The 14,712-nt window shown below is 38.3% G+C and overlaps 1 long non-coding RNA gene across 1 annotated transcript in view; it reads right to left on the bottom strand.

Moving 5' to 3' along the window:
• Nucleotides 1–13,224, bottom strand: part of LOC111764528 (uncharacterized) — a 32,067-nt gene extending 18,843 nt beyond the window's left edge. Inside the window, exon 1 of the long non-coding RNA XR_009181467.2 lies at nt 12,482–13,224. This is a non-coding gene — a long non-coding RNA (uncharacterized lncRNA). The remainder of the gene's footprint in view (nt 1–12,481) is intronic.
• Nucleotides 13,225–14,712: the final 1,488 nt, after the last annotated feature.

A 14,712-nucleotide genomic window follows, 5' to 3' on the forward strand; every position in this document is an offset into this window, starting at 1 on the left:
AACCATGCCCAAGCACATAGTAGTCAAACTGTCAAATACCAAGGACAAGGAGAGAGTTCTAAAAGCTGCAAGACAAAAGCAATGTGTTAGGAATAAGGGAATCCCAATAAGATTAAATGCTGGTTTCTCATCAGAAACCAGTGAGACAAGAAGAGGGTAGAACAAAATATTTAAAGTGCTGAAAGAAAACAATTGCCAACCAAAAATTATATATCCAGTGAGACTGTCTTTTTAAAAAGGAGAGATGAACACATTCTCAGATAAACAAAAGCTGAGGGAGTTTGTCACCACTAGACCTTCCCTATAAGCAATGCTAAAGGGAGTTCTTCAGATTGAAAGGAAAGAACACTATACAGTGGATCATGGCAGCATAAAGAAATAAAAACTTCCAGTAAAGGTAATAACCTGGTTAATTATAAATGCCAATACTATGTATTGTATTTTTGATATGTAAATCCACTTTTTACTACTCACAGGTTTTAAAATTCAAATACATGAAAGTAATGATAAATCTATAGTTTTAGACATACAATGTATAAAGATTTAATTTGTAACAAATGCAAAAAACTGGGAGGCACAGTTGAGTATAGGAACAGTGTATGTGAAATCTATTGAAGTTAAGTTGGCATCAAATTAAAAATGAGGTAGTGGACTTGGCCCAGTGGTTAGGGCGTCCATCTACCACATGGGAGGTCTGCAGTTCAAACCCCGGGCCTCCTTGACCCGTGTGGAGCTGGCCCATGCGCAGTGCTGATGTGCGCAAGGAGTGCCATGCCATGCAGGGGTGTCCCCCGCGTAGCGGAGCCCCACACGCAAGGAGTGCGCCCCGTAAGGAGAGCCACCCAGCAAGAAAGAAAGTGCAGCCTGCCCAGGAATGGTGCCGCACACACGGAGAGCTGACACAACAAGATGATGCAACAAAAAGAAACACAGATTCCCGTGCCACTGACAACAACAGAAGTGGACAAAGAAGATGATGCAGCAAATAGACACAGAGAACAGACAACTGGGGTGGGGGGGTGAAGGGAAGAGAAATAAATAAATAAGAAATAAAAAATGATTGTTGTGTATCTAGGATAATAAATGTTAAGCCCTATGATAGCCACAAAGAAAATATATGAAAAATACATTTAAAAAGAAAGAAGAAGGGACTCAAAATGGTATAATACAAAATATCAAACAAATATGAAAGTAGGCATTAGCAGAAGAATTGAGGGTCAAAAAAGGTATAAGACTTACAAAGACAAAACGGAAAAAATATCAGTAGTCACTTTAAATGTAAATGAATTAAACTCTCCAGTCAAAAGGCAGAGATTGGCAGAATGGATAAAAAAGCATGGCTCAACCACATGCTGTTTACAAGAGACTCACCTTTAATTCAAAGATACAGACTGACTGAAGAGGAAGCATGGAAAAAATATATACCATGCCAATGGTAACTAAAAGAGAGCTGTGATAGCTATACTGATATATCAAATAAAGCAGACTTTAAGTAAAAAGTTATTAGGAGGGACAAAGAAGTTTACTAGAAACTGATAAAGGGATCAATTAAACAAAAAGACATAATAATTATATGTGTACCTAATGTCAGAGCCCCAACATATATGAAACAAATATTGACAGATTTGAAGGAAGAAATAGATGGTTCTACATTAATAGTAAGAGACTTCATATACCACTTTCAATAATGGATAGAAGGAAATAGAAGACTTGAACAATACTATAAAGCAACTAGCAGTGATAGACATACATGAAACACTTCTACCAACTGCAGCAGGATACATATTCTTTTCTAGTTCAAATGGTCCATTCACCAGGATAAACCATATTTTAGCTTACAGAACAAGTCTCAATTGATTAAAAATATTGAAATCATATATATGTATCTTCTCTGACCACAATGGAATGAAGCTAGAAATCAATAAAAAAAGGAGAACTGGAAAATTCCCAAATAGGTGGAAATTAAACAGACACTGCATCAAAGAAGAAATTACAAGGAATATTAGGAAATATCTTGAGGCAAATGAAATGAAAACATCCACATGCCAAAACTTATGGGATGCAGCAAAGTTGAGAGGGAAGTTTATAGCTCTCAATATTTACATTAAAAAAGAAGAAAGAACTCAAATCAGAGACATAACCTCACAACTGGAGAATCTAAGAAAGGAAGGACAAACTAAATCTAAAGTGAGCAGGAGGAAGGAAATAACGAAGATTAGAGTGGAGATAAATGAAACAGAGGGAAAGAAAACACAACAAAAGAAAGAATCAACAAAACCAAAAGTTGCTTCTTTGAAAAGATCGAGAAAACTGACAAAATTTTAGCTAGAAATGAAAAGGGGGTGTATTAGTCAGTCAAAAGGGTGCTGATGCAAAATACCAGAAATTGGTTGGTTTATTTATAAAGGGTATTTACTTGGGGTAGGACCTTACAGATACCAGCTATAAAGAATAAGTTACTTCCCTCACCAAAGTTGATTTTTATGTGTTGGAGCAAGATGGCTGCCAATGTCTGTGAGGGTTCAGGCTTCCTGGGTTTCTCTGGGCTCAACTCCTGTTTTCTCCACAAGGACAGCTGTAGACTATGAGGCTCTCTAGGCTTTGCCTCTCTCCACAAGGCCAGCTATAGATTACCAGGCAAATAGCTCTGTCTCTTTCCCCGGGGCTCCGGCTTAAGACTTCAGCATCAAACCCAACATCAGAACTCTAACATTAAGAACCCTCAACTCTGTCCTTTGTCATGCCTTTTATCTGTGAGTCTCCACTCACCAAGGGGTGGGGACTTTATGCCCTAATGACGAGGCCCAATGAAAGCCCTAATCATAACTTAATCATGCTCAGGTACAGACCAGTTTACAAACATAATTCAATATCTATTTTTGGAATTCATAACTATATCAAACTGCTGCAGGGGGCATTACTACCAAGCCCCCATAAATAAAATGGATTATAAGAGTATACTATGAACAACTCTATACTAGTAAATTAGATAACTTAGATGAAATGGACAAATCCCTAGAAACACACAAACTACCTACACTGATTTAAGGAGAAACAGAAGACTGCAACAGATCAATAACAAGTGTAGAGGTTGACTCAGTCATCAGAAACCTCCCAACAAAGAAAATCCCAGGACCAGATGGCTTCATTGGTCAAATTAACTCCAATCCTGCTTGAATGCTTACAAAAACTTGAAGTGGAGGGAAGCAACTGTGGCTCAAGCAATTGAGTTCTCATTTACCATAGGAAGGACCCTGGTTTGATCCCTGGGACCTCCTGATAAAAAGAAAAAAGGTGTCCCAGACCTGCATGACATGGTGCAGGCCCCAGCATGGTGATGCCCCAAAAAGATGATGATGCAACAAGATAGGAAAAAAAAAAAATGAAGTGGAGGGAACACTCCCTAATTCATTCTATGAGGCCAACATCATCCCCAAACCAAAGCCAGATAAAGATACCACAAGAAAAGAAAATTAAAGACCAATATCCCTTATGAATATGATACAAAAATCTTCAACAAAACACTAGCCACCTGAATCCAATGGCACATTAAAAGAATTACACACCACGATGAAGTAGGATTTATTCCAGGTATGCAAGGGTGGATCAACAAAGAGAAAGTCAATGAATGTAATACAGCACATTAGCTGGATGAAGGGAAAAAAAAAAAAACAACAAACCATGATCATCTCAACTGATGCAGAAGAGGCATCTGACAAAACCTTCATGCCCCCTTGATAAACAAAAACACATAGAAAACTAGGAATAGAAGGAAATTTCCTCAACATGATAAAGGGCATATATGAAAAACCCACAACTTAACATCAGAGTCCATGGTGGAAAACTGAAAGCTTTCCCTCTAAGATCTGGAACAAGACAAGGATACTCACTGTCACTACTGTAATTCCACATTTTATCGGAAATTCCAGTTAGAGCAATTAGGCAAATAAAGGAAATAAGAGGCAGCCAAATAGGAAAGGAAGAAGCAAAGCTTTCCCTATTTGCAGATAACATGATCCTTTATTACAGAAAATCCCCAAAATTCCACAGCAAGACTACTAGAGTTAAAAAACAAATTCCACAAAGTGACACAGTACAAGATCAATATGCAAAAATCAGTGAGTTTCTATACACTAGTAACGAACAATCTGAAGTGCGAATTAAGATAAAAAATTCCATTAAAATAGCAACTAAAAGAATCAATGGACTCATAGAAAACTAAAAACATTGCTAAGAGAAATCATAGAAGACCTAAATAAATGGAAGGACAGTCCATGTTCATGGACTGGAAGACTAAATATTGTTAAGATGTCAATTCTACCCAAAATGATTTACAGATTCAACACAATCCCAATCAAATTTCCAACAGAAATGGAAAAGCCAACCATCAAATTTATATGGAAGGGCAAAGGATCCCAAATAGCCAAAAACATCTTGAAAAAGAACAAAGTTGGAGGACTCACATTTCTCTATTATAAAACTTTTTACAAAAGCCACAGTAATCAAAAAGCATGGTACTGTTACAAGAATAGATATATAGACTAGTGGAATGGAGGTGAGAGTTCAGAAAGAAACCCTCAGATCTATCGCCAGTTGACTTTGACAAGGTACCAAAACCACTCAATAAGGAAAGAATAATCTCTTCAACAAGTGGTGCTGGGAAACTGGATCTCCATATGCAAAAGAATGAAGGTGGACCCCTACCTCACCATATACAAAAATTAACTGAAAATGGATCAAAGATCTAAATAGAAGAACCAAAGCTATAAAACTCCTAGAGGAAAACAGGGAAGCATCTACAGGAACTTGTGTTAGGCAATGATTTCCTAGATTTTACCCGAAAAGCATAAGCCCTAAACCAAACAAAAAAAGATTAATGGGACTACCTGGAAGGGTCAAGTCCTGAGAACTGGCAGCCTTGCTAGAAGTAGTCTGATTTGATCTGGAGCTGAGCATAGAAAAACCGACACCTGCGGACATTCTCAAAAACAGTATCAAGGGAAGCAGACTTGGCCCAATGGATACGGCGTCCGTCTACCACATGGGAGGTCCGCAGTTCAAACCCCGGGCCTCCTTGACCTGTGTGGAACTGGCTCATGTGCAGTGCTGATGCGCACAAGGAGTGCCCTGCCACACAGTGGTGTCCCCGCATAGCGGAGCCCCACGCGCAAGGAGTGCACCCCGTAAGGAGAGCTGCCCAGTGCAAAAGAAAGTGCAGCCTGCCCAAGGATGGCACCACACACATGGAGAGCTGACACAACAAGATGATGCAACAAAAAGAAACACAGATCCCCATGCCGCTGACAACAACAGAAGCAGACAAAGAAGAACATGCAGCAAATAGACACAGAGAACAGACAACTGGGGCAGGGGGGAAGAGGAGAGAAAATAAATAAATAAATAAATAAATAAATAAATAAATAAATAAATAAATAAACAGTATCAGTTTCCAATGGCAATCTTTCAAGGAGGTCCACATGAAAGCTAGTTCAAGGTTGTTATACTGGTTGAACAAACAACAGAGCAGCAGACCAGCCTGAAATTTAACAGGAAGATCTGGGGTACAAGGCAGCCAGAACAGGGCTTGAAGCTGCCGATATCCCTGGGGTCCTGGAAGGCTGTGCACATGTGCAGGGCTGCGTGAGGCCAAAGAGGGCCCCAGGTTTCTACCCATCCCTGGGTGAGTGTAAGGCCAAGCATACACAAAAAGTAAAAGTTGGCAAACTTGTATACAATCTGAACATTGGATGCTGTTTTAGTTTCCTGGCTGCTAACCCAAATACCAGGCAATGGATTGGCTTAAATAATGGAAATGCATTGTTTCATAGTTTTGCGGTTAGGAGAAGTCCAAAATCAAGGTGTCAGCAAGCAGTGTTTTCTCCCAGAAGACTGCGATGTTCGGGGGCTGGCTGCTGGTGATCCTTGGTCCTCGGCTTTCCTGTCACATGGCTGTGCACATGGCAGCCTCTTCTGGCTTCTCCCTTTTTGTTCTTTGTATCTTCTAGTTACTTCCTCTGGCTTTTTCTCTCTCTGTGGCTTTCCCTACTAGGGAATAGGAATAGGACTTGATAAGCTACCACAAATCACTGGAGATCAAAGAGGGCCTATCTATCCACTCATCCCTGGCTTAGTGTAAGGTCTCAATGTATGCAAAAAACAAAACCAGGATAGGATTTTACACAGTCTGAACTTCTGATGTATTTCCCAAGTCACACAAAAACCCATCAGCAAATGTGGAAGCTTTACGGACTCAAGATATTTAAGCATAACCTCTGACCAATCACTGGATCACCACTAAGCTGTACTGAACCAGAGGTGACTCTTGAGGAACCAGTCTTAAAAAGAAAAATAAGAATTTTAAGAAGAACAACTGAGAGAGAGAGATTAGTGACCAAGTACTTCAAGGTAGGAGCACTCCATAGCATTAGTCCAGGCAAATGACCAAATAAACAAATAAATAACAACATAAATGACCCTGTTGGGAGGGATCAAAACCCAGAGTAGTTAAAATATATTATCTAAAATGCATAATTTTAAAATGCTAGATATGCAAAGAAACAGAAAAAGTGGCCTTACATAAGAGAAAAAGCAATCAATAGGAAACTCTCTAAGGTAGTACAGATGTAGGATTTAGCAAAGACTACAAAGCAGGATTTTATAAATATATTCAAATAATTAAAGGGAAGTATAATGACACTGACTCATCAAATAGACAATGTCAATAGAGAGTTAGAATATATTAAAAAAGAACCAAATGAAGTTTAAAAATACAATAATCAAAATTAAAAATTCTCTACAGGGACTCAACAGTAGAGCTAGCAGAAGAATCACTGGACTCGATGATAGAGCAATGGAGATTTTCCAATCTGGAGAAAGGGAAAGAATGGAGAAAAAGGAACAGAGCCTTAGCTACCTGTGAGATACCATCAAGTCTACCAACATACACATAATGGGAGTCAAAAAAGAGAGGAGAAAAAAGGGCAGAAAAATATTTGAAGAAATGATGGCTCAAAACTTCTCATATTTGATGACCTATCCAACAAACTGAATGAATTTTAAGTAGGAGAAACACAAAGAAATACACACTTAAAAACTTCACAGCCAAGTTTCAAAATGCAAAGAATCTTAAAAGCAGCAAAGGAAAAATTATTCATTATTACAAGGGAACCTCAATGAGATTAACAGCTTTTGTCTCATCAGAAACAATGGAGACTAGAAGGCAGTATGATGGCACATTCAAAACAGTGCTGAAAGAAAAAAAATAACTTTCAACTAAAAATTTTACATCCAGCAATGCTTTTCTTCAAAATATGAAGGTAAAAAAAGACAAATTCAGATAAACAAGGACTCAGGAAATTTATAGTTGGAGGACCAACCTTACAAAAAATACTAACAGAAGCCCTTTAGGCTAAAAGAAAATGATACCAGACGTTAACTAGAATCCACACAAAGAAACTAAAAGCATAAGTAAAGGTAATTATATCAATTAATATTAAAAAATAATAATAATAATATAGGAAGCAGCTGTGGCTCAATTGATTGGGCTCCCATCTATCATATGGGAGGCCCTGGATTCACATCCCAGGGCCTCCTTGTGAAGGCAAGCTGGCCTGTGCCCATGGAGAGCTGATAGCCCACACCTGTGGAGAGCTGTTGGCCTGTGCCTGCAGAGAGCTGACGGCCTGCATCTGCGGAGAGCTGATAGCCTGTGCCCGTGGAGAGCTGGTGCAGCAAGATGATGCAAAAAAGGAGATAAGCAGACACAGAAGAATGCACAGTGAATGCACACCACAGAGAGCAGACAGCAAGCAAGCCGCAATGGGAGGGGGTTAAATAAAAATTTAAAAATCTTAAAAAAAACAATATAAATATATGTATTTTTTCCCTTACTTGTTTACAAGAAAATCCATAAAATTATAAAACAATAAAATTGTAAAAACAAAGAAAATAAAAAAGAATAAAATTGTAAAAAATTATAAAAATGTATTGATTAAAATATATAAAGGTGTAATATATATGCGAATAGCACAGAAAGGTGAGGAAAGAATTGGAATTATATTGGAACAAGGAAATGAAACAAGATAGTAACTCAAGTCTACAGGGAATGGTAAATATGTGGGTTAATATAATAAAATTTATAAAAATTTTTTTTCTCCTCTTAACTTCTTTAAAAAATATATAGATTAATAGAGTAGTAATTATAACACTGTACTATTACATTTATAACATACATAGGTGTAATATATGTAACAGTAGCACTAAGGAGAGGGAAGAAATTAAACTTCATCAGAGCAGAGTTGGAATTACAGCAGAATTAACTTGAAGTAGATTGTGATCAAGTAAAATGCATATTGTAATCCCCGCATTCACCTCTAAGGAAATAGTTTTAAAAAATATAGTAGTGAAGCAGATTTGGCCCAATGGATAGGGCATCCGTTTACCACATGGGAGGTCCAGGGTTCAAACCCAGGGCCTCCAGACCCATGTGGAGCTGGCCCACGCGCAGTGCTGATGTGCGCAAGGAGTGCTATGCCATGCAGGGGTGTCCCTACATAGGGGAGTCCCATGTGTAAGGAGTGCATCGTGTAAGGAGAGCTGCCCAGTGAGAAAAAAGCACAGCCTGCCCAGGAGTGGTGCCACATACACAGAGAGCTGACACAGCAAGATGACGCAACAAAACGAGACACAGATTCCAGGTGCCACTGACAATACAAGCAGACACAGAAGAACACATAGCAAATGGACAGAGAGAGCAGACAACTGAGGGGGGGAAGGGCGGGGAAGGGGAGAGAAATAAAAAAATTTTTTTTTTAATATAGTAAAGTCCTTAATGAAGGAATTCAAATGGTACACTGGAAAATATCTACTCATCACAAAAGAAAGCAGTAGAGGAGAAATGGGAACAAAAATACATGAGATACATAGGAAACAAATAGCAAAATGGCATGTGTAAATCTAACCATGTCAGTAATTACATTAAATGTAAATGGACTAAATAAAATAATCAAAGGCAAATATTGTGAGATGATTTTTAAAAAGGAAAAAATAAACAAGATCCCACTATATGCTTTCTGCAGGAGACACACTTCAGATTTAAGTTCACAAATAGACTGAAGAGGGCATGGAGGTGGCTCAAGTGACTGGGTACCTCCCTCCCATATGGGAGGTCCCAGGTTCAGTTCCTAGTGCCTCCTAAAAAGAAGATGGAAAGAGAGCAGACAGTGAGTGCAAACAGCAAGGGAGGAGAAAAAAATTTTTTTAGAAATATTAAAAAAAATAGATCGAAGATGAAAGGATGTAAAATGTTATATCATGCAAACAACCACCACAAGAGAACTTGAGGGGAACAGATGTAGCTCAAGTGGTTGAGCACCTGCTTCCCATGTACAAGGTCCTGGGTTCAATCCCCCATACCACCTAAAAAAATAAAGTAAAAGAACTTGAATGGCTATACTAATACCAGACATAACAGACATTCAGATACAGACAAAAAAAATGTTAATAGAGACATTTTATAGTTATATAAAAGTCAATTCATAAGAAAGACATAACAATTATATTCATACCTAACAGCAGACACCAAAATACAAGAAGCAAAAATCTACAGAATGGAAGGGAGAAATAAACAATTCAACAACAAGAGTTCAATACCCCACTCTTGAAAATGAATAGAACAATTTTCTAGAAAATAAGCAATACAAAAGACTTGAACAATAGTCTCAAGCAATGTGATCTAACTGACATTTATAGAACAGTGCACTTAAAAGCAGTGAAATATACATTCTTTTCAAGAGCACTTGGAACATTCTCTAGGATAGATATATGCTAGGTCATGAAACAAAGCTCAATAAATTTAAAAGGATTAAAATGATAAAGTATGCTCTCCAGTGGAATTAAATTAGAAAATAAGAACCAAAGGAAAGTTTGACCAACTATAATCAGTTGGAAATTAAATATCACATCTAAAAACTCCATGGGTCAAAAAAGAAATAACAATGGGGAAAAGATAGCATTTTCCATAAATGATGCTGGGACAATTGGATATCAACATGCAAAATGATGCAGTCCTTAACCTCACACCATACACAAAAAATTAACTCAAAAGGGATCACTGAAAATTAAGAGCTAAAACTTTTAAAAGGAAGCATACAAGAAAATTTCATGAACTCTTTTGGGAGTGATGGAAATGTTCTAAGAGTGTGGTGATGGTTACAGTGTAAGTCAGCCAAAGGGATGCTGATGCTTACCTATGACAACAAAATCAGAAACCATGAGAGATAAACTGAACTTTATCAAAAATAAAATCTCTTGTGCTTCAAAACACACCATTAAGAACACAACAAACTAAGCTGCAAACTGGGATACAACATTGGCAATCATGTTGCTGATAAAAAGATTTGTATCCAGAATATGTAAAGAATTGCTACAACTCAATTTAGAAGATGACAAACTATTTTTTTAAAAGAGCAAATGATTTGAATATGCATTTTGACAAAGAAGATAGAGAAATGGTTAAAAAGCACATGAAAACATGCTCAATTAGCATTAGGTTTAAGGAAAATTTAAATTAAACATTCAATGAGATAGGATTTCACATCCACTAGAATGGCTATAATCCTCAAAGCTCTAGGGAGGATGTTGAGAAATGGGAGCCCTCATATTTGCTGGTGGAGATATAAAATCTAAACATGAAATTTAGAAAACATCTTGGCAATTCCTTTAAAAAGCTTAACCAACATTTACATATGATCCAGCAATGTCCCTCCTAGGTTCTATCCAAAAGAAATGAAAACATAAGTTTACACAAAGGCTTGTATGCAAATGTTCATAGTGGCATTGTTTATAATAGCCAAAAGCAGAAAAAATTCAAATATCCATCAACTGGTGGATGGATAAATAAAACGTGGTCTATCTACTCAATGAAATACAATTCAGCAATACAAAGGAACAAAGTACTGACATATGTCCCAAGGTGGATGAATCTCAAAAACATTTTGCTAAGTGAATGCAGCCATATACAAAAGCCAGATGGAATCCTATTTTATGATTTATACATATAATATGATATACAAATTTATATGAAATATCCAGGAAAAAAAACAATCTATAGAAACAGAAAATATTAGTGGTTGTCTGGGGCTAGAATTGACTGCACATAGGCATAAAGGATCTTTTGGGAGTGATGGAAATCTTCTAAGAGTGTGGTGATGGTTACTGTATAAGTCAGCCAAAGGGGTGCTGATGCAAAATACCAGAAATCAGTTGTTTTTTATAAAGGGCATTTATTTGGGGAAGAAGCTTACAGATATCAGGCCATAAAGTATAAGTTACTTCCCTCACCAAACTCTATTTCCAAGTGTTGGATCAAGATGGCTGCCCACATCTGCCAGGGTTCAGGCTTCCTGGGTTCCTCTCTTCCAGAGCTTTCTTTCTCTCCAGGCTCTGGGATCCTCTCTTCCCACAGCCAAGCTCCTCTGTGTGCTTACTTCCTGGGGCTCCATCTCAAGACTCCAACCTCCCTCCTCTGCTGTCCGGTTTCTCTGCCGCCCACCAAGGGGAAAGGACTCAGTGTCCTACCAATGTGGCCCAATCAAAGCCTTAATCATTATTTAATCAAGTAAAAGTAAAACTTCTGAATCCAATACACTCTAATAAGCCCAGAGGAAAAGACCAGTTTACAAACATAATCCAATATTTCTTTTTGGAATTCATCAATAATATCAAACTGATGCACTCTACCTTCTGAATTCCAAAAAGACATTACAATATTCAAAAAAAAACCTTAAATCAGTAACAATCCTGAGTACAAAATCATAACATAATCAGTTTAAAGAAATATAGTTTGTCTTGAGGCAAACTCCCATCTGCTGTAGACCTCTGAAACTTACAAAACTATATCTGTTTCCAATACACAAATGGACAAAGGATAAACATTTTTATTGCCATAAGGAGAAACTGGGAGGGAAACATTAGTCATGGTTCAACTACATTTAGGTAAACCTGTAGGACATACTTCATTAGATGTCAAAGTCTGAGAGTCATTCTTAAGACAATGGTTTCTTCTCCTTGGGGCCTTATGGGAACCCACCCTTTCCACAGGCTTGCCCAACAGCCATTTTCTTGGTTCCACCCTCATCGAGCATCTGGGTGGTGACCAAGCCTCGAAGAGCATTGGGGTGATTGCCACACTTTACCCAAGCTTTGGGTTAGAGACTTAACCCCCCTAGTACAGCGAGGTGAAGACAACATCCTCCCTAGCCTTTGGCATACAGGCTCAATGCCCTCAGACCAACGAGTTGACCGCCAGGCCTTCCCTAATCCATGGGGGAAGGTGCACCTCTCTCAGACCCATGGGGTGTTGGCCTGAACCTCCCTAATCCTGAAAGAATGTGCTCCACCCTCTCTGTGCCCTGGGGCAGCAAAACTCTCCCCAAACATTGGGTGAGAACATCCACCCCCTTCAACTTCTGGGGAAACTCACCCTCTCTGTACACATGGGTGGGGCTCCTCTCTTAGCTCAAGGTGATATCTTAATTCCAGATCTCAGCTTCCATGGTTTTCCTCTTAAAGTGGTTTTGTTCATACAGCTCTCTCAAAAAGTTTGTTGGTTTAGCATTCAAGAAGCTGAGATCCAAGCCATCAGACAGTAAGACTTTCCATAAGTCTTTCCTAGAAAACTGTATCTTCAATCCTAATTTACAAGTTCCAAGTTTAGTTAAGTCTTCAAATGGGGCACTATCTTCTGGGAGCTTGATTTTCAGAGGTTTGGAATTTCCAGAATCAGTTTCTGTTTCCCTTGTACCCAAAGTTCAGTCCTTAGGGTACGTCTCTCATTTTGCTCTAAGCTGCAAGGAGAAGCCAAGCCGCATTCTCCAGGGTGACTTTAGAAAGTTCTTCAGCTAAATGCCCAGGCTCGCCATTTTCAAATTCTGCCTTCCATAAAACACCAGGAGTTAATCTTGCTCAGTTCTCTGCAACTTTAAAACACAGATTGCTTTTTCTCCAGTTTCCAATAATAGTTTCATCATTTACTGCACTGACTTCATGCATTTTCATGATTGGGTTTTCCATCTGAGAGGGAATATTCTTAATATTTGAAGGCTATTCGATGATGTTTCCAACTCTGAGTTTTCCATGAGTGCTTCTATGTGCTGTAGATGTTTCAGGCTAAAGTGGTTTGTATCCAGCAGAGAGTAACTGCTCCACTGTGTGCAGACGAGAGTAGCTGACTACACTCTGACTCTGTCTGACTCTCCCTTGCTCCCGACTTGCAGGTCACAATTCAAAATCAAGTCTAGACACAAAAGCAAATAACAAGCAAAATGTCAGTTTCATGGAAGCAGGGACTTTTGTTTTGTTCACTTCTGCATCCCTGCCAGCCATAGCAGCATGGTGCATAGTAGGTGCTCAATAAATACTGGTTGAAGAAAAAAAATGAATAGATGTTTTCATAAAATTGAGAAATAATTCACATATCATACAATTCATCTACCTCAACTATATCAATTCAATGATTTTTAGGATATTCACAGTTGTGCAGCCATCAGCACAATCAACTTTAGAACATTTTCATCACCCTAAAAAGAAACCCTGTACCCATTAGCAATCCTTCCCATCTCGTCCCATTCCCTGTGCTACCCCTCAGTCCCTGGCAACCGCTAATCTGCTTGTTGTCTCTATGGGTTTGCCTGTTCTAGACAGTGCATATAACTGGTATCATATAATATGTGTCTTTTGTGCCTGGCTTCTTTCACTAAGCTTATTGTCTTCAAGGTTCATTCATGTTGTAGCATGAACTTCATTCCTTTAAATAGCTAAATAATATTCCATTGTATGGCTCTATTTCATTTTTTTACCCATTCATCAACTGATGGACATTTGGGTTTGTATTAGTTACCTGTTGCCACAGTGACATATTATAACAAACTACAAACAGTGGCCTAAAGAAAAAAAACTACAAATGCATTTTCTTACAGTTCTGGGAGCCAGAAGTCCAAATCAGTTTTACTAGGCTGTTGGTGTCAGCTGAGCTAGGCTCTAGGGGAATATCTGTTTCCTCACCTTTTCCAGCTTCTAGAGTTGCAATCTCTGCTCTCCTTAGCTCATGACCTCTTCCTCCATCTTCAAAGCTACCAGCATATAGTACTTTCAGATCTTTCTCAGCTTTCATGGTCACATGTGCTTCTCTCCTCTGAACATATTAATTTAATCTAGTTGATACTAACAACTTAATTTCAATAGTATGTAAGAACTTTGCTCCTAGATAGCTTTATTTCCCCATCTTTCCTTTGTGCTACTATTATCATACAAACTACATCTTTAAACATTGTATTCTCATCAACACAGTTTCATTATTATTGATTTATGCAGCTGTTTTTTAAATCCAGATGGAGAAAAAAAGAGTACAAGCAAAAAATACGTATATCTTTTATATTTATCTATGCCCATGTAGTTCCCTTTAACAGTGTGCTTTATTTCTTCATGAGAATTCACATTATTGTCTAGTACATTTTCTTTTCAGTTTTTTAAAGATTTATTTATTTCTCTCCCCTCCCCCTTCTCTCCCCCCACCCCAGTTGTCTGTTCTCTGTGTCTATTTGCTGCGTGTTCTTTGTCCGCTTCTGTTATTGTCAGTGGCATGGGAATCTGGTTTTTTTGTTGCGTCATCTTGTGTCAGCTCTCCGTGTGGGCAGTGCCATTCTTGGGCAGGCT

Source organism: Dasypus novemcinctus, chromosome 18 (assembly GCF_030445035.2).
Source record: "Dasypus novemcinctus isolate mDasNov1 chromosome 18, mDasNov1.1.hap2, whole genome shotgun sequence".
Lineage (NCBI taxonomy): Eukaryota > Metazoa > Chordata > Mammalia > Cingulata > Dasypodidae > Dasypus > Dasypus novemcinctus.